Raw genomic sequence first — 22,049 nt, 5'->3', positions numbered from 1 at the left:
AGACAATGCATGAGCACATTAAATTACAATAAAACACTAATTATAGGTGTTGTAATAAATGTTACCTCCTCTGCTTGCTTTTCTGTTGTCCTTCTGTTTCCACGCCTTCCATTAAATCTTTGACCACCACTATCTGGCCCAGCACCTGAGTAGGGAAGATTACTTGCCCACCTAAATCCTGGCCTATCTTCCCCACCATGGTGGACCTAATTTAAAAAAGATTGATTTGTTAGGGGTCCTGGGGTGCTGAACACGATAGATTTTATAATCATCATATGTTAACGCTGAAGCAAAATATAAATTATGCAAAATATATGCGAAAATAATGGTTATAATAAATGAAACATAACATCATCTGTAAATGGAAATCTTGTAAATAAATAAATTATATGTAACCCTACTAGTGGTAGCCGAGGTGGATGCAACTAAAGATTAAAAGAGAGTGCATTATTTCTATGATTTTAGATTAGATAGATAAATGATTTATCATTACTTAAACAAGTAAAATAAAGAACCTTACTAGTGGTAACAGAAGGAGACACAACTAAAAATTAAAATAAAATAAGTAAAATAAAATTATAAATAATAAACTAAAAAAGTATAAAAAATGAAAAAGACACTCTCACCAGGGGTAATCTATGTTAATATATAATTCAATAAAATAAAATAACAAAATATGATTTTTCATCACTGGCGAAATACTAACTTCAAAAAGCGTGGCACAGAATTTTAGCACAAATATCGGTTCCGTAAAATACGGAATTCTACGTACCTACTTAAAGGGTGCAAATAAGGTCATTGTTTCTATGGTTTGCATTAAAACCATCAACACATGCTGCGGTTTTGAGTCTGATAGCCATATCAATTCTCTTCTGCTTTGTAGACTTAAGAACTGAGTGAAAAATAACATTTATTTATTTACATGTTATCATAACATGTAAATAAACAAATGTTATTTTTCCACTGAATTCTTGAGTCTACAAAGCAGAAGAGAATTGTAAGAATATAGGTACGCGGAAATCGCGTTTTACGGAGCCGATTTTTGTGCTAAAATTTTGTTCCACGTTTTTTTCACTTTTTTTAAGGTAGCGTCAGACAAACGTTTTTTTGTGGTGTTTCTTTTTAGAAACATATATAAACCTAGATATTTTTCTGAAAGAAGAAGGGTTAATCTTGATTTTTATGTGGCTTTTAATGTATGATTACTAATTTTTCATGGTTTGTTATGGTCCTGAAAATAGAGTATATGTTCTCACATTAATTTATAGTAGAAGAAATGTTGAGCCTGCTTTTTTTATTATTGATTTAACTTTCTACATGCATTTTCTAAGCACATGCCAATTTTCAAAGAAAAAAAAAGGAGCAGATAGTTTACTATGTGTTATTCTACAAATACCACTTTTTTTAGGTAGCCTTAGCCAAACGTTTTTTTGAGGTATTTATTTTTAGAAACACATATAAACATAGGATATTTTTTGAAAGAATAAAGGTCAAGCTTGATTCTTATATTATTTTTAAGTATGGTTGCCTAACTTTTTTATGAAATTTTTTGCTGACAATTTTCTATGAAAATTTAGTCGATGTTCTCACATTAATTTCGTATCAAAGAAATGTTGAGCCCGCTTTTTTTATTATTTATTCTACTTTCTACATGTATTTTCTTTTTACCTGCCAAATTTCAGCCAAAAAAAAATGGAGCAGATATATAACGAAGTGCAGCACTTTTGGTACCTAATTTCTGTTTTAATGAATTTTTTTTTCGGTAACAGCGAACTATATACATACGGGGGCGGAGAGGGGGGCCAGTTCTTAGAAAAACAATTTTTTTTTCTGCATTATTTTTATTATTAGATAACAGATAACAGAAAAACAGATAAAATGGAAAAAAAAGGCTTTCAAAAATATATAGATTCTCTAACAGATAGTAAGCAAATTTCTTTTTTATAATTATATTATTGCTAACTATTTTTAAAACAAAAACATAAATGTAAAAACCTTACTCATTTGTTTATCTTAGTAAGATAATCTTAAGTATAAAAAGATAAATGTATTACTAATACATTTTTAGTAACACATTTTTAATAATACAGTTTTAATCTAATACTATTAAATTAAAACTGTTTTAATTTTATTGATAGATTAAAGTATCATTTCACAGGTTCATTAAAACATCATATAAGTATAAAAATTTGTTAATACACAAATAAGTATTAATAATACTTATTTGTATATTAACAAATACTTTGTTAAAAATAAATTATTTTATGATTTGTATAATTTGCTTCTTTTCTTTTAATTTCTATAGAAGTCTACAAATCGAATTTATATTGATTTATTCTTAACAGACATATTTTTTTAAGGTTTTGTTTAAAAATGGTATAAAAATTACATTCATCTTCTTTTATTATTTTCCTGTTGTATACTACTTCATCCTATAAATATTATTTAAATAATTATACAAACATGTCTAATATTTGCTTCTTGTTTAGATCCTAGCACTATCATTATAGATTTTTTGAGATTTCGTAAGTATAGTTCCCATAACATTTTTGCATTAACTTAATGTTTCTAAAGTTTTTTTAAATATATAATATAATTATTAGTCTATACCTTTTTCTTGATGTATACTAGTTTATATATATTTATTGTTTACATAAGTATATACCCATTCCTAATGTTAGCTTCTTGTTTATATACATATAATCTTTATATTTTAATTTTTTAGTCGTTATTTTTTGAACTTACTTTTGGCAATTACAAGGTGTTATTTTTTATTGTACAATTTTTTTGTTACTTTTAGTTGAATCGACAAGGTCTACCATTGGTAAGTTTGTATATTATAACTTTTGTTATGAATCATAGTAACAAAAGTTTAAACATGTGTGTCTAGGTTTAACTCATATTTTGTTTAACTCTCCTTTCATCACTTGCTATAGTTAGTAATTTTGAAAACCAGGAATTTTTATTCTGTAAATATATTTAATGCTAAACTTATTTTTTTTTGCGGTGTCTTAACTCCTTTTTTAACTTTAGAACCATCTTCATCTGGTACAGTTGGTAAGTTCTAAAAACCTGTTATGCATTCCTTATCAAATGCAACATTTATTTTTTATAACCATCTTTTAACCTTAGTTCCAACTTTAACTGCAACAAGTGGTAAGTTTAAAAACTATTACTTTTTAATATGTGTATGCATTTCTCAACAAATGCAATATTTATTTTCTATTAAAACTTTTTAACCTCAGGAGCATCCTCATCTGCTACAATTGGTATATTTTAAATACTTTACTTTCTAATATGTGTATGTATTTTTCACCAATTCCAATATTTGTTTTTTATTACAACTTTTTTACCTTAGTTTTATTGTCATCTGCATCAAGTGGTATGTCTAAATAATATTACTTTTTCATATGTGCATCCATTTTTCATCATTTGCTATATTAATTTTTTACTACAACTTTTTAACCTTAGGACCATCTTCATCTGGTACGATTGGTAAGTTTTAAAGTTTTACTTTCTATTTGTGTATGCCTTTTTTTATCAATTGCTATATTTTTCTTTTTTTAAAACTTTTTTTACCTCTGTTTCATCGTCCTCTGCATCAAGTGGTATGTCTAAATAATATTACTTGTTAATATGCGTGTCCATTATTCATCATTTGCTATATTAATTTTGCATTACAACTTTTTAACCTTAGGACCGTGTTCATCTTCTACGATTGTTAAGTTTTAAAAGTTTTCCCTTCTAATTGTGTATGCATTTTTCATCAATTACAATTTTTCTTATTACAACTTTTTAACCTTAGTTTCATGTTCATCTGCATCAACTGGTATGTCTAAAAACTATTACTTTTTAATATGAGTGCGCATTTCTTAGCAAATGCAATATCTTTAAATGACAACTTTTTCTACCTTTAGTTCCACCTGCTCAACCTTCTGCTGGTAAATTTATGTATTAAAAATGTATCTGAATGGTTATCAAATTTTTATTATTCCTATTAATATACACTGTTTAATACATTTATATTGTGTTTTCATTTGAATTCTCATAAAAGGAAAATCTCTAGCAGTATTGAGATTTTTACTCTTATTAAAAATTTGTTTACCTATCAGTGATTTATTAGTCAATAAATTTATATATTTAGATAAACTTTAACAAGTTAAAAATTTTTATTAAGTGTTACATAATGCCATTTGTTACTAACATAATTATTATTTATTTGCTTTTACTGCTTACAAATGAAGCCTACAGGATTTAGACAGGACCCAGCATCCTGGACCCACCAGCAACAGATTATATTTGCGTTGGATCCAGTTTGGGGCAAAGATGACCCTCTTTTTAGATGGCCCTATTATCCCCCAAACAGGAGTGCTGGGGACAGCAGCAGAGGTACTGCAAGTGGTCGTGGCAGAAGAGGTCGACCTAGGCGCAATGTTTTATGGCTTGCAAAATGAGTACCGCAAGTTTTGTAGCTTGCAAATATGGTGCAACAAGTTTTATGGCTTGCAAAATGAGTACCGCAAGTTTTGTAGCTTGCAAATATGGTACAGCAAGTTTTATGGCTTGCAAAATGAGTACCGCAAGTTTTGTTGCTTGCAAATATGGTACAGCAAGTTTTGTAGCTTGCAAATATGGTACAGCAAGTTTTATGGCTTGCAAATTTTTTTTGATAGACGGCTCTGGCTTACCTTCACGTGGTGTCTATTGTTAAAAATGATTTAATTTTATTCATTAATGGAATTGAAAAATTAAATCATTCACTAAAAGCCAAGACAAAACTTGCTGTACCATTTTTGTGTGTTTTTTGGTGGTGGATTAGCACCCTTCTGGATCCCTTGATGCGCCATTTACCTAGAAAAAAGTATAAAATTAAAGCCCATTTTTACACCTATCTTTTGGTATCAAGTTATAGATTTTTGGATAAGAATTGACAATGTTATAACAATTTATGTAAAAAAAAAAATTTTTGACCACAGTTTTATCAAGAAATCCATATATCGAAAATTTGCTACTAAAAACGTCATAACTTTTTATAGAATCATCCGATTTTCGTAAATTTTTTCACCTTTGAAATACTGTATTTGAGAGCTTTCTAATGATATATAACATTCTAGTATTTGAATAATTTAAAAAAATCAGTCCACGTACCTATAAGAATATAATAATTATGTTTACATATTATTACAAATCCTTACATTGGTTACCTATACATTTTTGTATATATTTTATTATATATTGGAACTTCAAAAACAACCACCAACTGGTCTACCTGGTAATTGTAGTGCTGGTAGACTACCAGCACTACAATTTACAAAAATATAACATATTTAAATAATAAACAGGGTTTGTATACCTGAAACAATTTAATCACTCCTTTGATTGGACTGTTGCTAATGCCGGACTGAACTGCATGAAGTGCAATTGAGGCAATAAAAAGAGATTCTGAGATAAGTTGGTCTACTTCTTCATCCAAAATTTTGCATTTATCATCACTTTTATTATCAGTCTCGTTATATTCATCGATATGTCTATAAGAGCGCTTTATTGTTCTGCGTGTAGTTGCCATACTCTGTAAGATACTTGATAGATAATGAATTGCCTAATTTTAAACAATGAAATTTAAGCCTCATAAAAACAAAACAAAAATAAAACCCAAAAAAAAACGACCATAAGCTTTTTAATACAAAACGACTATCAAACAGAAAAGCTAAAACAAACAAAATGTAAACGTTTTTATAGATTAAACAGGATATACCTTGTTATAAGAAATGAAAATGAAATTTTTATAAAAAGATTGTTAAGAATTGCGCTTTTCAATTTCTCCTTTAAATATAAAAATTAAGTTAAGAAACGCGCTTTTTTTCGATTGGTGACAAAAAGTATATTTTACAGAATCAACACTAACAAAACAATTTTTCTGTTTTATACTTACGATCTTACGAATCCTTTAAGATATCCCATAATATAGTATAAGAATATTGAAATCCTATAATACTTAAAAGTTTTCTGTAAGATAGTCAACTAGGGGGGGGGGGGTTAATAGGTTATAACTAGTGATAACCTATTGGTGGAACCTAGTAGTTAACTACTAGGTTCAAGGTATAATACTAGTTTCTTGTATGTTCTTTACTAATTTTTAAATAATTAAACTAAAAATCTTATTTAAATTAAATAAGAAAAATTTTTTAGTTAAATTAATTAGAAATTAGTTTATTAACATTAGTAAAGAACACGCAAGAAACTAGTATTATACCTAAATCATGGTAATTAAAATTTTAATTACAATTATATTAAAAAAAAAAATACAAGCAAATTATGCAAATTAATTGTTAAGAGTATATTCTGTTAAAACAAAATATTATATTTATTTTAGAAATTTACGTAAATATGTAATTTTGCGTTCCTTTCAAAATTAATTGTCATGTAAAACTGAAAATTATATTTTTATTTGAGGCTTGTACATTTATTTTTATATAAAAAAGATATAAAAGTTCGCCATACGCCGCCATCGGAGGCCAAAACTGGCTTTAAAAAATTTGCCCAAAACGCTATTCAGTTATATTTTGAGATCAATGGTTTACGTACATAAAATACGAGTCAACCAAAAAAATAATAATACAAACAGATAACTAAATATTAAAAAAGACTTTCTTTCTAAGAAAGGCTTTTTCTATAATCTTAGTTCTCTTTTGTTGATATTTTCTCGCTTAGATACTTTAGCTAATTATTAAAAAAGTTTAATATTTCAAAATGTAAATGTGAACATTTTAATACTTGGGTAACTACTAATTATTAAAAAAGGCTTTCTTTATCTTAGAAAGTCGTTTTTTTATCCACTTTAGCGCTTATAGAAGTCAGAATTTCATTAACTCTCTTGAAATCTCCGTGTCAAGTCGCACGAAGGGGTAACAGCACTATAACTAGGCATACACGGCTTACATGCTCACTTACTTAAATTGATTTAACTCGACGTAAAGTGATTGGATGTCAAATATGTTTACATTTATAATGCAGAATTGCACTGTCAAATGTTTTTTTCAAACTATTGTAAGGATTCTATTTGAAAGGATTCGAATTAAAAGATTCGAAATCGAATCTTATATAGATCGTGGCGAACCTCAAAGATTCGCAGGGCCCTAGTGACACGATTATAAAAAGAATTCTTTTTATAATAGTGTCTTAAAAAATAACAAGATAAGTTATATTTAACACTTCTAAATGATTTAAACTCAGAAATTTACTTTATTAACAAAACTTATTGATAATATGCCTTCAGATGCTAAGTGGTTTCTGTTGCAAAAGATTTTTAATGCAACCATATGCTAAAAAAAATTTATTAAAAAACGCGAAAAGTTCCAATTAAGTTGCACTACTCAAATTTTTCAAGCTTAAAAAAATTTATAAATTCTTATATCAACCCATCCTAGCGTTAATATCTTGATAAATTTGAAAACAATCTTGATAAATTTGAAATGCTTTTTTTCTGAAAATTCAGAGAAAACTAAAATAACGTTATGTATATATCTTTCTTCTAATAATATTTATAATATACTTTATGTCAATTAAAGTAGACCCAAAATTAATAGTTTAACTGAACACGCAATATTTCAAATTACTTTAAAGTACTGCAACGTCTTTTGAAAAGTTCAAAAATACAAGTCGAAAGTTTTTAAGGATTTATGAAGGCGATATCACGCAATAAAAAAGAATACATTTTAATGTTACATGAAAAATTATTTAAGTGTAAACAGTTTTTTTTCTACCTTTGTCATACTTAATATGACAATGAACTGTGAAAAAGTAGTGATACAAATGTTCATTTTATATTTTTATAAAGCTTCAAATTTTATAACAAAACGTTTACTAGCGATACTGCTTTTTTTTAATCTCCCAATATAATGCGAATAAATTTAAGAAAACTTCTGATTGATTTAAAACCTATAACTTAATAAACTTTTTTATCTTCTTATTTTACGAAATTTTAATAACATACTTTTTAGACATTAATGAAAACGTAAGTTGGAAATACCACATTAAAGCTGTGAAAATGTTGTTGTTAAAAGTATAAAAAAGTTAAAAGCATTTTAAACATAGTTTTAAGCTAAACTAACCTAAACCAAATATAAACATAGCTTTAACAAACATATTCATTGCTTGGATGACGTCATAAACTGGAGGCGAGAAAAAAACTAAACTTGAAGCTTAATTTTCAATAAATAATTCTTAAATGATAAAAATGCATAAAAACATATTTAAATAAATGGTACTAGTTTTTGCATTTTTTTAATTAACCATATATGCATTTATCAATATCAATAATCTGAAAAGACCAAAACAAAAAAAAAAATTTAAACAACAAAAAAATACAACACCTTTCTGGAGAGTTGTAAAGTTTAAAAAAGTAACGATAAAAATAAACGTATTACATCTCTAAGAGCATTATAAACACTCTTTACAATATATTGGACACAGCCAAAAATTATAAGAAGTCAATGAATACCATTTCATCTTTGAAGCTACGTTATAAAAGATGATGATATAGTAAACTTTACATGTATATGTATATAATGAGATCATTATGAATGCACCATTATTTAAAATCCTATCAACTGTGACTTTTAAGGTTTTCTAATTCGAATCGGAATTATTTAATAAACTTATTCTAAAGATACAAAATTAACTTATAATGTGGTACCTACTCATTAATTCTAAAAATCAGGCAAGTACAACGAAAAAAATAAATGCAAAAAACAATAATCTATAAAACGCGGATTTCTTACTTGTTTTTTTGCATGACATAAATCAAACACTCATAATATAAAGATTCAAATATGGTATAAAAAGGCAATAACTAAGTTTATCAAGACACATGAAGATGCTTCGAGAAACATCAAGGTGTTTCAAGATATAAGATTCATAAAAATATTATTTTTTTGTCTTGGCAGCAGTGTAATCAATACTTTCAACTTCACCAACACGATTTAATACATCAGGAGCAGCATTGCATTGAAAACCCAACAAATTAGGATCAACTTTTTGCATCTTCTTCTTTTTCTTCGACTTTTTATCGTCAAAATCAGCTTGTTCTTCGTTGTTACTTTGCGTTTGATTTAATTGTAAAGGAACCGTTGGCTAAAAAGTGAATGAAAACAAAAAAAACTGAATAACTTAAATAAAATAAAAAAAAATAATGAAAAAGCATTAACGCAAATATAACAGAAATACAAATGTGAAACGCACGAAAAATCAAACACACATAAATTAAGGTGACAAAAGATCATACAAAATTAAAACTATTAAAAAAAAAAAAAAAAAAAAAAAAAACTTTTCAAGAATACTATATTGGTGTGTAGACTAAGCTACCTATTTGGCTCTAAAAGTACTGTATACTGCATGTATGTACGTGATCGGCGTTTGAACATACAATATCGATAATACATTTATTGTTAAATTTAAAAAAAAAAAACTAAAATAAATGAGTGTCATTATTGTTTTAGAATAAAGGTTTTTAATTACAGTCGCTAAAAAAATTTTCAATTTAACAGTGAAATCCACCTTATACAATATGGTTTTATACCTATATTTTATAAAATAGTTTCAATCATATATACCTGTTAGTTAACTTGTCAAAAAAATGTTGTTGTTTTTTTTGAAATTTTTATAAAAAAACTTATTAAAACCAAGAGCTTACTAGACAAAAAAAACTTCATTGCCAAATACGACGTCCTGTATTTGGGAATTGATATTATCTAATACTTTAAAAGAAGGAAAGGAATTTTTATTTGTTTTCCTTCTTACTCCAAACCACTATTCCTGTTCATAACAATAATCAAAAGACTTTTTAAGAAGTTTTTTTTATTTGCTTGAAATAACAGAATATCGAATTTTAAGAATAATCATTTCAAAACGTGTCAAACTAGTGTAATTTTTTCATGAAAATAAAAATAATAAAGAGTAAAGGTGAAAATAAAATATTAGTCTTACCCAAAATAACCCTGTTTTAGAAACAATAATTAGCAAAAAAAAAGTTCTAATCTTATGCTTTTATTTAATCAACGTCATTTGTCGATTGCTTCTTTTACCCTTTAGTATTTCATTAGTTTTAAACATTCAATTCTATTAAGGCATTCACATTTTTTTTAAAAAAACTAAAAAATAAAAAACACTGAATTGAAGAAGTTAATTTTTCAGCTCCTGCGAAATTTAGCATAATCAACTTTTTTACTAATTATGTTAAATACTTCTTAAATAGCAATACGAGAAATTAAATCAGAATTCTGAAATTATTATAATTTTTGCGGAAGCTCCAGAAATATATTATTGAGCTGGTAATATGTGAACTATTTACTAAAAATCATCATTTGAGGATGTAGTACTAACACTTCGCTGCTTCTGTTGTTGCCAAGTTTTCTTGCGTTTTTCCAATTCTCACAAATTCTTTTTGTTCATTACAGTCACCAAGGTACGATCTCATGTAGTCATGTATCTGAGAAAATAAAAAATAAAATCATTTTGCAATATATATGCATGCATATATACACATAAACACATACAAATATATATATATATATATATATATATATATATATATATATATATATATATATATATATAAACAAAAAAAAGACGAAATTTTAAACAAACCCGATTGGTTGTTAGTGGCAAAACGAACAACTTTATATTTATTAGTATTTAATTTATGCAAAAAATGAATTCGTAAATAATGGCAAAATATTACAAACAACCGAATCGTCTGTTAAGCTTGGTTTCCAATAGTTGTAGAAATGTCGTAACAATAACAGTTGTACAACAATAATGCTTTATAATGGAAACATTTTCTTGCGTATGTTGCACAACTTAAGTCGGTTGTACAACAAAATTTATGTTGTAAAACAAAGGTTGCGGAAATAGAATCAAACCAATCTCAACAATTGTTGTACAACATAAACGCACAACTGTTGCACAACATTTCTACAACTATTGGAAACCAAGCTTTATAACCATAGATCATCCAGGTCATATTTTAAAAATCGGAAAAATTGTTTGCGTAAAACATTTGGTAAAAATCCGGAATATATTTTCCTCTTAAATTTGCTTTTAGCTGAGTTGTTTCAAATTTTTTTTTAAATTTTTTATAATTTTTGTGTGAGAGATGAGTGAAGAAGCTTAAAAAACAAATATATTATAAAAATATATACCTAAACTTGCATGTATGGAAAACGTTTTGCATATCCGGAAAAACTAAAAGCTAAGAAAAATATCTGGAAAAGATAATCCCTGTATAACAGTTTTGCAGGAGATATATCAATATAATGTTTGTTTGACATAATTTATAAACCTAATTACAATTTAATACATTTGTGTTGGTATATTTTAAAAAAATATACTACTTTTAAAAGCAGTTGGAATGATTTATGTAAATCATTCCAATTATTAACTAAAATATATATTTCATTTTGCGCTGAGCTAACAACTAAAAGTATTTATCTTAATACATTACTGAAGCCATAATAGCTATTTGTATCGACTTAGTGTTCAAAGATATAATTGTTTTTATAACAAAAAGTTAAAGTAACTTATGTTACTTTTAAATTATTGTTATAAAAATTAAAGAAACCAAATGTCAATTAAAGTTTACTACTGATATAAAAACGAAAAATGAAAATGAAAGTAATTTGTTTATAAAGTTTACCGCCTCTGTTTTTTAATTGTTTACGCATTCTGAATGGGACGACTGAATAAGCACGAATTTTATAAGTGCGAACTGGCATAAGTGCTAAAGGCATAAGTGTGAACTGGCATATATGCGAATTGGCATAAGTGCGAACTGTTATAAGTGCCAAGCAGTTGAAAAACTGGCATAATTGCGAACTGGCATAAGTGTGTCGAATAAATTTACAAACACTGGCATGAGTTCGAACTGGCATAAGTGTGCCGAATAAATTTACAAACATTAGCATGAGTGCGAATTGGCATAAGTGTGAATCAACATAGGTGCGCCGAATAAAATTACAAATATTGGCTTAAGTGCAAATTGGTATTTAACAATATTATGTGAAAGACAAACTACAAATTATTTGAAAATGTATCCTGCATGGCAGAAAACTTGTTGTGTTCCATTAAATGCACATACAAACAAAATCACAAAGTAGAGTAAAAGTGGTAAAATTTAAATATTTTATTATTATAGTTTTTAATTTTTTTTTTCCAAAACATAACAAAATAAAATTTTTGACAAATGTGCGATTATTTGTCAAAAAGATTACTACTGGGAAGAAACTCTGCAAACCTTGTAAACAAATGATTGCTACTGGGAAGAAACTCTGCAAACTTTGAAAACAAAAGATTGCTACTGGGAAGAAACTCTGCAAACCTTGTAATCAAAAGATTGCAAGAAGAGATTTTCTAAAAGTGGTATAAAGTCAGGGTGATGAGGATTTTGTAATAACATTCAAATTAAAAAAAAAAAGATCAACAAAGATATCCAAAACTTCATTATCTTCAAAAATTTAAGACATCAAAACTTAGTTTCATAAAGAAGGTGAAAAGCTGAATGCATTAATGAATGGCGAACAACATAACTAGAAAAATTTAAAGTCACCTCAAAGCTCTCTAAAATGTGTCATGGAAAAAAAAATAAAAAAAAGACGAATTTTCTGTTTCAAAACAGAGATAATTCTCTGTTTTGAAAAAAACTATTGTTCAACTTCTCACACAGGTACCAACAAGTTGGTTGATATCAGAAACATACACCAAGTTGGTTGATATCAGAAACATACATCAAGATTGATATCAGAAACATAGACCAAGCTGGTTGATATCAGATGTAAAAAACAACTTATTATTTCTATATTTTATAAAGGAGAATTTATTGTCTTACATAAAAATGTAGAAGATTCTGATTACATCTTTTGATTCTGAAAAATCTTATTTCTGCTCACAGTTGTCCAAAAAGGGGTCCTAACCTCTTTGGAAAGGACCCAAAAAATCCCTTGGAGGGGCGATTCTATAGGTTATAATGATCACTTTGAAGCAAAAATTAAAATCCTTTAACTACGCCCGCAGGAAAATATTACGTTTTTGCCTGATTGCACTAAGAAACGTAATTTTCAAAATGTGTTTCCACTGCTAAAAGTCACTAAAAAAACCGTTTGTTTTGTCTTAAATGTTACAAATATCTCTAAACAAGATTGAACTAACTTATTGTTTAACTTTTTTTTCCTTCTTTCTTAAAAATTCAAATTTAAAGGCAATAAAATTGAAATATGTTGGCGCCAAATTTTTGCCACTGAAATAATGTAAACAAATAAATTGGCATTTCTGTTAAAAACTAATTTGTCTTTGTCAAAAAATGCCCAATTCAGCAAAAACTCATGGTGATTGTAGAAAATCTGTTTGCTTTTTGTGTTTGAAGAAAAGTGATCGCATATTAACTAATTTTTTGATTGAAAGAGGCAAGAATATTTTTAAGTCTAATATTAACTTCAATGATGAGAAAATTCTAACTGGCATTTGCAATTCATGTTTAAGCAAACTACAACGACTTGATACTGCTAGTATTATTGGAAATATACCAAACTTGTACAATTTCAATTTGATTATTATTAAGCCATCTACAAGGTATTCTGGTATAATCATGTATAAGTATGCCAGTGTATAATTTGTAGGGTAGCCAAATCAAAGCTCAAAGAAAATCTGCCACAGATTGAGCTTGATATATTGAATCAAAAAACAAGTCTATCCTGAAACTGACCGTATCAAAGCTTCCAGTCCCAAACCTTCATCATCACAGCCAGCTAAAAAAAGATACAGTATTTGTCAGTACTTGTAAAAGGACATCCACACTTTTGTACTATAGATACAAGGCGGAAAAATGTACAGAAACATACTGTAGATGACCATAAGTGTGAAGAACAGATAGCAGCTGATTTAATCTCTAAAAAAGATGCCTCTCCAGGAGGTACTGTCAAACTCAGTAGAGCAAGTGCAGGTAAATCTTTGAAAGTTCTGCCAGGACATTCAGCGAAGTACAAACAGCAACTATTTACTGCCAAAACACTGGTCCAAGTTCAAAACAATACAAATCTTTCCAATATTATTGTGAAATGACTTGCATCAGCAAACATGAAGCGAAAGCTTGACAACATCTAGAAATAATTAGCAGATTTTTTTCATGTCAAATGTTGCCATTCCAGACAAAGAAATAAAAAAGCAAGTTCGACAAATTGTTCACTGCAAGTAATTTTGAATGCCTTAATCAACCATATTCTCTCAGTAAGAGGACATACATCACATCATTTAGTTAAACTTGGAATTGATGGAGGTGGTTCATTCTTGAAAATTATCCTCAGCGTAATTGACACATATTCCAATCAAAGTTATACTTAAAGACCATGTCTACAATCAAGTTCTTCTGCCCAGGATGGTGGTGTAAAAAAACAGCTGATTGTTGCTGCAGCAGAAGGTATTCCTGAAACATATGAAAATTTTAGGACAATATTAAGCCTCATATAAATAGAAGATGTCTTACATAATTTCATGAGACATGAAAGTAGTCAACATTTTATGTGGTATCCAGTTTCACTCTAGCAAACATCCATACTGCTGGTGTGATGTCAAGTCTGACAACCTTACAAACTCTGGCCAATCAAGAATATTTAGTTCTTTATGCAACAGCTATGCTGGATTCATCTCTTCAGATGCAAAACTACAATTGGATAAGAATTATTCAAATGTTGTCCATCCTCCATTAATTAACCCCTACAGGTACTCTGATCTTATTCTTGATGTAATTCCATGGAACTCCATCTTTTTCTTGGAATCTTCCACCATATTTTCAAGCAACTCCTTGAAATATGAGATCAAGCACAAGAATGCCCAAATCTCTTTGCACCTTCAAATGCAAGCACATCATGGGGGACAGTTCAATAAAAATGAATGCAACAAACTGTTGAAGAATGTTGACATTCTTCAGGTTGACATTCTTGCCCAAAAGAATGTCAACATTGCTTCAATCTGTTAAAAAAGCTTGTTTTGGAAAGATCTTGGATGCAGGAATCTGTCAAAATATTTCAGAATTCAAGCATTCTTACCTAGCTCTTGGAATTTTAATTACTCCCAAAGCACATGCAATTTTTCATCACATTAAGGAGTTTGCTGAACAAAATGAAACTGGGCTCTGAGTTTTCAGTGAGCAAACCACTGAATCGATGCGTACCAAATTCAAGATCCACTGGCAAGTTTTGTTATTGATCTTAACAGCAAATATATAAAATTAAATTGTTGTGGATTAAAAACTCTCAGGAGAAAAATCTCAGTCAGAGTATATTTTTGTGTGTAATACTTTTTTTTATTTTTGTCACAAGATCTACAGTTTCGATATCAAAAGAATATCTACAGGGCATTTCCATTTCTGTGTGTGATTTTTCTTTTTTCTTTGTTTTAGCAATTAAAAGGACTTTATGCATTATGCATACTATTTTGATTTTCCTAAAGAACAATTATAACAAAAATATTTTTATCAATATTCAGGCTACCTGAATAAATTAAATAAACATATTTTTATAAGTTTTTTTTTAGCGTAATAATATCGCTACATTTTGAAAAATATACAATACTTTCAAAACGCCATACTCTAGCTAGAAATAATTAATGACTGCCATTTCTCATCAAAAATATATTAAATATGAGTGGTAGAATTATAATATTTCACTTGAAACACTCACAAGCAATTTATTTTCATAAAAATAACATGAAATTAAAAAAATTTGCAATATCCATGCGTGACTTCTGTGTGTAATCATTTATGAACTGCATTTAAATGATTGCTGTGACTTTATGATTCTTAGTGCAATTCTGTGTAACTTTCTGGAAATCTTTACTAATGTTTAAATATTATTAAAAAAAAAAAAGGATACAGCTAAAACTTATATTTTCGGAGGAATTAAAGTTCATTTATCTAGTAACTAAAATTCTAAGTTTTTCTGTTCTGTGCGTGATTCCACTTCAAACTCAATTTATTCTTTGTTAATATTACTAATGTATACCATTTTTTGTTTAGAAAATATTTATATCGATTAGAATTAATTGAGAGTAAATTGAAGATCGCCAGTTTTATTTTTATGAAAATAATAGGAAAACATATACAAGTTTCCATGCGTGATTTTTTGGAAATGCCCTACAGCTTCAAATTTGTATTGGTTTAAGCTACTTTGTAATTCAGTGTATATATATTTAGAAATATATGTGCATCTTTTTGAAAAAAGTTGTTTTAAATAATGCCATGCTTAAGCATAAGATTTTAATATCAATTTCTTTTGATTTTTTATCCTACCAAAAAATCAAAAGAAATTTGATATCTATATTGTATATTGATATACTAGTATTGGAATGTATATACAAATATTCTTTATTAAAACATTAATTTTGAATCTAAGGGAAATTTGTTTGTGGTATTTGTAAAATTTAAGGAAAAAAAAGCGTTTTTTTGATTTTTTGGCTGTGCTAACACTTTTTGATAATAAAGGTTTATGGTGTATTTAGGCAGAAACTTTAAATGTAATTTTCTCCTGCAGACATAAAAGCTTTTATTTTTTTCTTTAAAGTGATCCCTACTACCTATAGAATCACCCCTCCAAGGACTTTTTGGGTAATTTCTGAAGAGGTTGGGACCTCTTCAGAAATTACCCAAAAAATTGTTTCAAGTTATAAAGCTTAAAATTTAAACTTTATAACTTGAAACAATCTCTTGCTTTGTTGATCATTAAATTTCTTTAATGCATCTTAGACATCATTTCTTTAATGCGTCTTAAATACCATTATAGAAAGCTAATAACTACACAATAATCTTCACAATAATTTACGTAAATATTTTCTTGTGTTCTCTATAACTTATAATATCTTTATTAAAACTTTCTTGTGCCTCAAAACAAAAAAATAAAATAAAAACCAGGTGGAGAAATATGAATTAGCATTTATTAACACTTTTAGGCAAGTGGAACCATGGATACAGAAAAATATAACTCTACTTTATTTTTAAATTTATCAGTGTTATATTTCAATCATAAAACACAAAGTTTAAGTTAAAAAAATGTTTCAAGAAATGTTATATTCTCATATAGAGTAAGTATATATATGTGACTGATATCTGATACCAGCTGACAATATTAGATATCATATGATGATCTGATATCATAATTTAATGACTTGATACCATCTGACATTATTTGCACTTTATAGAACATAAGCTTAAGTTTTTTTTACTCTTTTTCAAGAACCTGTTTGAATTGTACAAAACTTGCACCTAAAAATTTTTTTGTTTTAAATTTTTGAATAACATTAACAATAAACTAGTTATTAAATAAACAATTTATTAAAATAGTGTTATAAGCAAACAGCAAGTAAACAAAATAAAACATTTAGCAAGTTTAATCAGTTTTAACCAAAACCAGTCTTACCCGTTGTAGTTGTTTAGTGTTTTTAATACAAAGAATTGAAAAGAACTTCATGGAACCAATGTTTTTATTTTAAATGATTTATTTTTAAAGTTTGAGTTATTTAAAGTAGAATATAGGTCATTGTTTTATTTAGCACATTTTTGGTGAGAAAAAAAAATATCCATACCAATCAAAGTTTAAATTCTGATTAAACTTCTAATAAACTTCCAAGCATCACAAAAGTAATGCTCCACCTTGTCTTGGATGTGGTTTAAAAAAGATTTTTCAACCACATGCAAGCACAAAAAAAAAAAAATTTTTTTGTTCATTTGATGTTTAGGCTTAGTGCTGCAACCAATTATTCATCAAGCTTAACGAATAAGCTTAAAATTTTTTTTAGAGGTTTCAGAAATATTTTTCTTCAAAAGTTTTAAAACTAAATATGATAACAATTTTTTTAAAAATGCATTAAAAAAAAAAATTATTGCAAAATATTAATCAAATTAATCAAGGTATTTTTTGTAATTACTACCCTATAACTAATATTTGTCCCATCCATTATATTACAAATAATATCAATCTATCCAGGCATTGAAAATATTTTCAAAGTTTTTTTTATACATTAAGTTTATACTTTGAAAAAGCGTATTTTTAAATCTGGTTGTTTTCTTTCTCTATTAACTTTATTAATGAGCTAACCAACATTTTCATAAATAAACTTATGAGGTTGCTAGGCAACATTTTCATAAATAAGATTAAGAGGTTGCTAACCAACATTTTTATAAAATAAGTGTTTCAAATAGTGATGGACTGAAATTTGGTCTGATTCTGGTTCCAGCCACAAATCTGACAGGATTTTTTGGTTCCTGTTCTAGCTAAGATTTTGGTTCTGAATGGAATTTGTTTTAAAATGCTATTGAAAATAGATATCATAAAGCTCTATTTAGCATTGCATTGTTATCATCATTTAAAAAAAAAAATATATATTTTTTTTAATTAAATAAGCTTGAGAATTTATTGAAATAAGATTTGGCTTTGTTTAAAAACTCAATAATTTTTTTGTTTAAATTAATATTCATATTTTGTAATGGTTTTTATTGCTATTATTTAAAAGATAACAACAGTATGTTGTTATGTTAAATGAGATATATACATTAAATATCACAATTATATAAAAAAACTTCTATCTCATTTTATATAATCTATCAAGTGTAAAATTATCTGTTCAACCAACTCTTTTTAAGTGTTTTTAATTGCATTCATGCACAAACTTTCCTGTTCAATGTCCAATTGAACAACTACTTCAATTGGACAAATTTGTTAATGATTGCCCGAAGAGAAATTTGTTTTATCTAATTTACAACTTTAAAAAACTATATTTATTACTGATTTTCGGTTCCAGTTTTGGTTCCTGTTCTCGTGTGAGTTTATTTTCAATTCTGGTTTAGGTTATGAATAATAAAATATGTAGTTTTTGATTCGGTTCCAACAAAATATCCTTTTCAGTCAATCATTAGTTTTAAAAATCACCCTCTTACATACTGGATCAAAGTAAATATAATGAGATCAATAATATATAGTATACAAAAATTATATTTATATTTTTCAAAAGATGACCTTGGTTATTTAAATAACATTAAAAAAAAAAAAAAACACATCCACTTTAATTGCACAACCAGATAAGGTCTTAGGCTATTATAAATTTTGTTTATATAATGTACTTAATGTAAAAATAAATTAGTAACTTAATTTTAAATAATTTATTTCAATCTACATTAAAACAAACAATTATAACTGATTTATTACAATATAATTTTAAAAAAATGGCAAAAAAAAAAAACATATGGCAAAATCAATTTAGTTTCCTAAAATAACTACAAAATTGGTTCTGAAACACTTTTCTACTTAAAATTATGCATAACAAAGATTATACAAATTAAAACTTATAATAAAAAAAAAATCAAAGATTATAAAAATTAAATAAAATTAAAAATTATGCATAACAAATTTAAGGTCTGCAATATAAACAATGTACTTACTATAAAATACAATTAAAAAAATAAAAATGTTATAGTTACCTCATAAGGGGATTCAATATCTTGTAAAAATGAAACAACAGTTGGTACTAAACAAAACCAAAACATTTGTGAAAATTTGTTTAATGGTCACACAGAAGCATCTTGAGGGGAAAAATGAAGTAAACAAGGATTAACAATAAATCCTTATTTACTTTTAGTCCAGACAAAAATGAAAGCCAATAGAAGAGTTATATATAAAATTATTGTTGTTATTATTGTGAATTACCATTGCAAAATAAAACAAACATAAATAATAGAGCATAGGAAAAGAAAAAAAAACTTGTTTTTTCTATCAACTTAATTTATTTTGCAAAAGATAACAAACATCTTAGAATTGCCTCTATTATTACTGACATAGAGATTTAGCACCAATAACAAATTTACCCTGTAAGATAAACATCAGCTTGCTAGTTAAACTGTACCCCACAATTTATACTTGGTTTAAAATGCAGTCAATAAGACATCAATATAAATAACTAAAAACCAACAATACCCTAATTTGACAGTGCCAATACTTTTGTCGAAATAATATGGTAAAGAAGAGTTTTAAATGCAAAACTTCATTACTTTTTTTTCTGTTATTGACAACAGTCATACAAAATCAAAGCAAAACATTTGTTAAAGTTTTAAATTTCATTTACATTCATTTTATTTATTCATTAAATTTCGTTTTAAAATAAAATTGTATTCTGTGTCTGTTATAGATAAAAATCAATTATAATATTATTTATATACTAGCTCATCTGACCCATAAAAATATGGGTCTTTGTAAGTCTATTCCACACTAACCTTTTCTATACTTTTTCCTTACATATATCCTAGCTTTCCGGGCCTATAAAATACGAGTCTTAACCAAACCTACCATTTATATACTTATCTATTCCATATCTGTCGTTTCTATACCTATTATTTGTTTGCAAAAAAAAATTAACATGCATACTTTTTCCGCATACCTAGAGCTTATAAGAGATTTATAATAAGGTTTGTTTTTCTCCTCTTAAACACACATCATTGATAGCTTAGCTGTTTAGTGTGCTGTCATCAGTGTTTTGGGGGATTAAAGACCTACCCTTATAAATTTTGAATATTTTTCAATCTTGTATTTATAGTAAATATTTATAGCAAAATTATTTTATAGCTTTATTTATAGCAATATTTATAGCAAAATAAAACGCTAAGGGATCGTCCATAAACTACACAACGCTAAACTTATTTTTAAAAAAGAAGAAGGAGATCTTAAGTTCTTTTAGGTGGCGATTTTCATTAAAGTTAATGAGCAATCTTGATTTTTTATTTAACTTATGACTCTGCGGAAGAAAACTTTTGATCTTTTTAATTTTTTTCAATAGTGAAGTTTAGCGTTGTGTAATTTATGGACGATCCCTAATCTAAAAGTTAAGCCAAAAAATAATGAAGTATAATACTATTTTGATGGTTATTTAAATTCTGTCATTGTTGCACACTTGGTTTAGAATGTTAAATAGGGGCGTGGTAAAATGGCTGTAAAATTTTAAATTTCTTTATTATATCAATATTGAATAATTTTAACATTTAATTATTTTTAAAAATAATAAATTTAATTATATGGTTTAATTTAAATATAAAATTAAAATTTTCAATTATGTTCTTATTAAAAAACTTTTTACACCCCCTTACTGTTAAAAAAACTTAAGGTTGCTGCGTGGCATGTTCAAATCATCAGCTTGCTTTTTTTTTTAATTTTTGTTATTTAAAATGCAAAACAAAACAACTTTATAGTCTTTAGATTTTATATTCTATATACAAACATGTTGTATACTCATTTTTCTTGCACGAACTCAACTTAATTGTAAGAAAACTTGAAATTTAAAACTAAAATAACATAAGTATCTGAATCATGACACATATGCAAAAAATTTCCCTCCTTTTTTTGATGTTTTTAGAACTTTTAGCTTTTTTAAAAATCTTTTTGTTTGTTAAAGTGTATAATATCGTTACATATGTTTGTATATAATCTGTATAAAACTTCTATTTATATAAATATAAGCTCGGTTGCTTAACTTTTACATTAGGGATCCTCCATAAATTACGCAACGCTAAACTTCACTATCGAAAAAAATAAAAAGATCAAAAGTTTTCTTCTGCAGAGTCGTAAGTTAAAATTTAAAAAATCTAAAAAATAATTCGCCAGAAGCCCTGCACGCTTAACCACTCAGCCACCCTGGCACATTGGATGAATGAAATTTTAAAACTATATAATGATTTATTTTAACGAAAATAAATGCTATAGATTAAAATTAAGGAGAAGTTGACACAAAGCAATTTTCAAGTGAAAGTCAAACTGGAAAACTTGATACATATATAAGTATGTTTTAACATTACATAATTTGAAGTTTACGTACGTTAGATATTTGCATATACTTTCATTCACATTTTCTTATTAAACAAAGTGCTGCGACTCTTTTGCGCTATTACCTCAGTTGCAATGGCTGCAAAGAGTTTTGTGTCAAATGTGCATGAAAAGACACTACTACTACTAATACTACTATTAAGTTCA

General features: G+C 27.1%; 1 protein-coding gene and 1 long non-coding RNA gene across 3 annotated transcripts in view; both read right to left on the bottom strand.

Annotated features, from left to right (window-relative positions):
* Positions 1-8,373: 8,373 nt before the first annotated feature.
* LOC136092310 (uncharacterized) lies at positions 8,374-10,424 on the bottom strand. Its single transcript, XR_010644328.1, has 2 exons — positions 10,349-10,424; positions 8,374-9,132 (listed from the first exon to the last, which is right to left on the bottom strand). It is a non-coding gene; the product is annotated as an uncharacterized LOC136092310 (long non-coding RNA).
* A 1-nt stretch (position 10,425) lies between these two features.
* Positions 10,426-22,049, bottom strand: part of LOC136092309 (putative uncharacterized protein DDB_G0271606) — a 34,233-nt gene continuing 22,609 nt past the window's right edge. For both annotated transcript variants that reach the window (XM_065820239.1, XM_065820240.1), the window contains exons 10-11: positions 19,514-19,560; positions 10,426-10,486 (exon numbers count right to left, since the gene is read on the bottom strand). The gene's annotated coding sequence lies outside the window, so the exon portion shown is untranslated. The remainder of the gene's footprint in view (positions 10,487-19,513; positions 19,561-22,049) is intronic.

This window comes from Hydra vulgaris, chromosome 15, assembly GCF_038396675.1.
Source record: "Hydra vulgaris chromosome 15, alternate assembly HydraT2T_AEP".
NCBI lineage: Eukaryota > Metazoa > Cnidaria > Hydrozoa > Anthoathecata > Hydridae > Hydra > Hydra vulgaris.
Note: the sequence above shows the minus strand (reverse complement) of the source record. Positions and strands in the feature narration are given on the sequence as shown.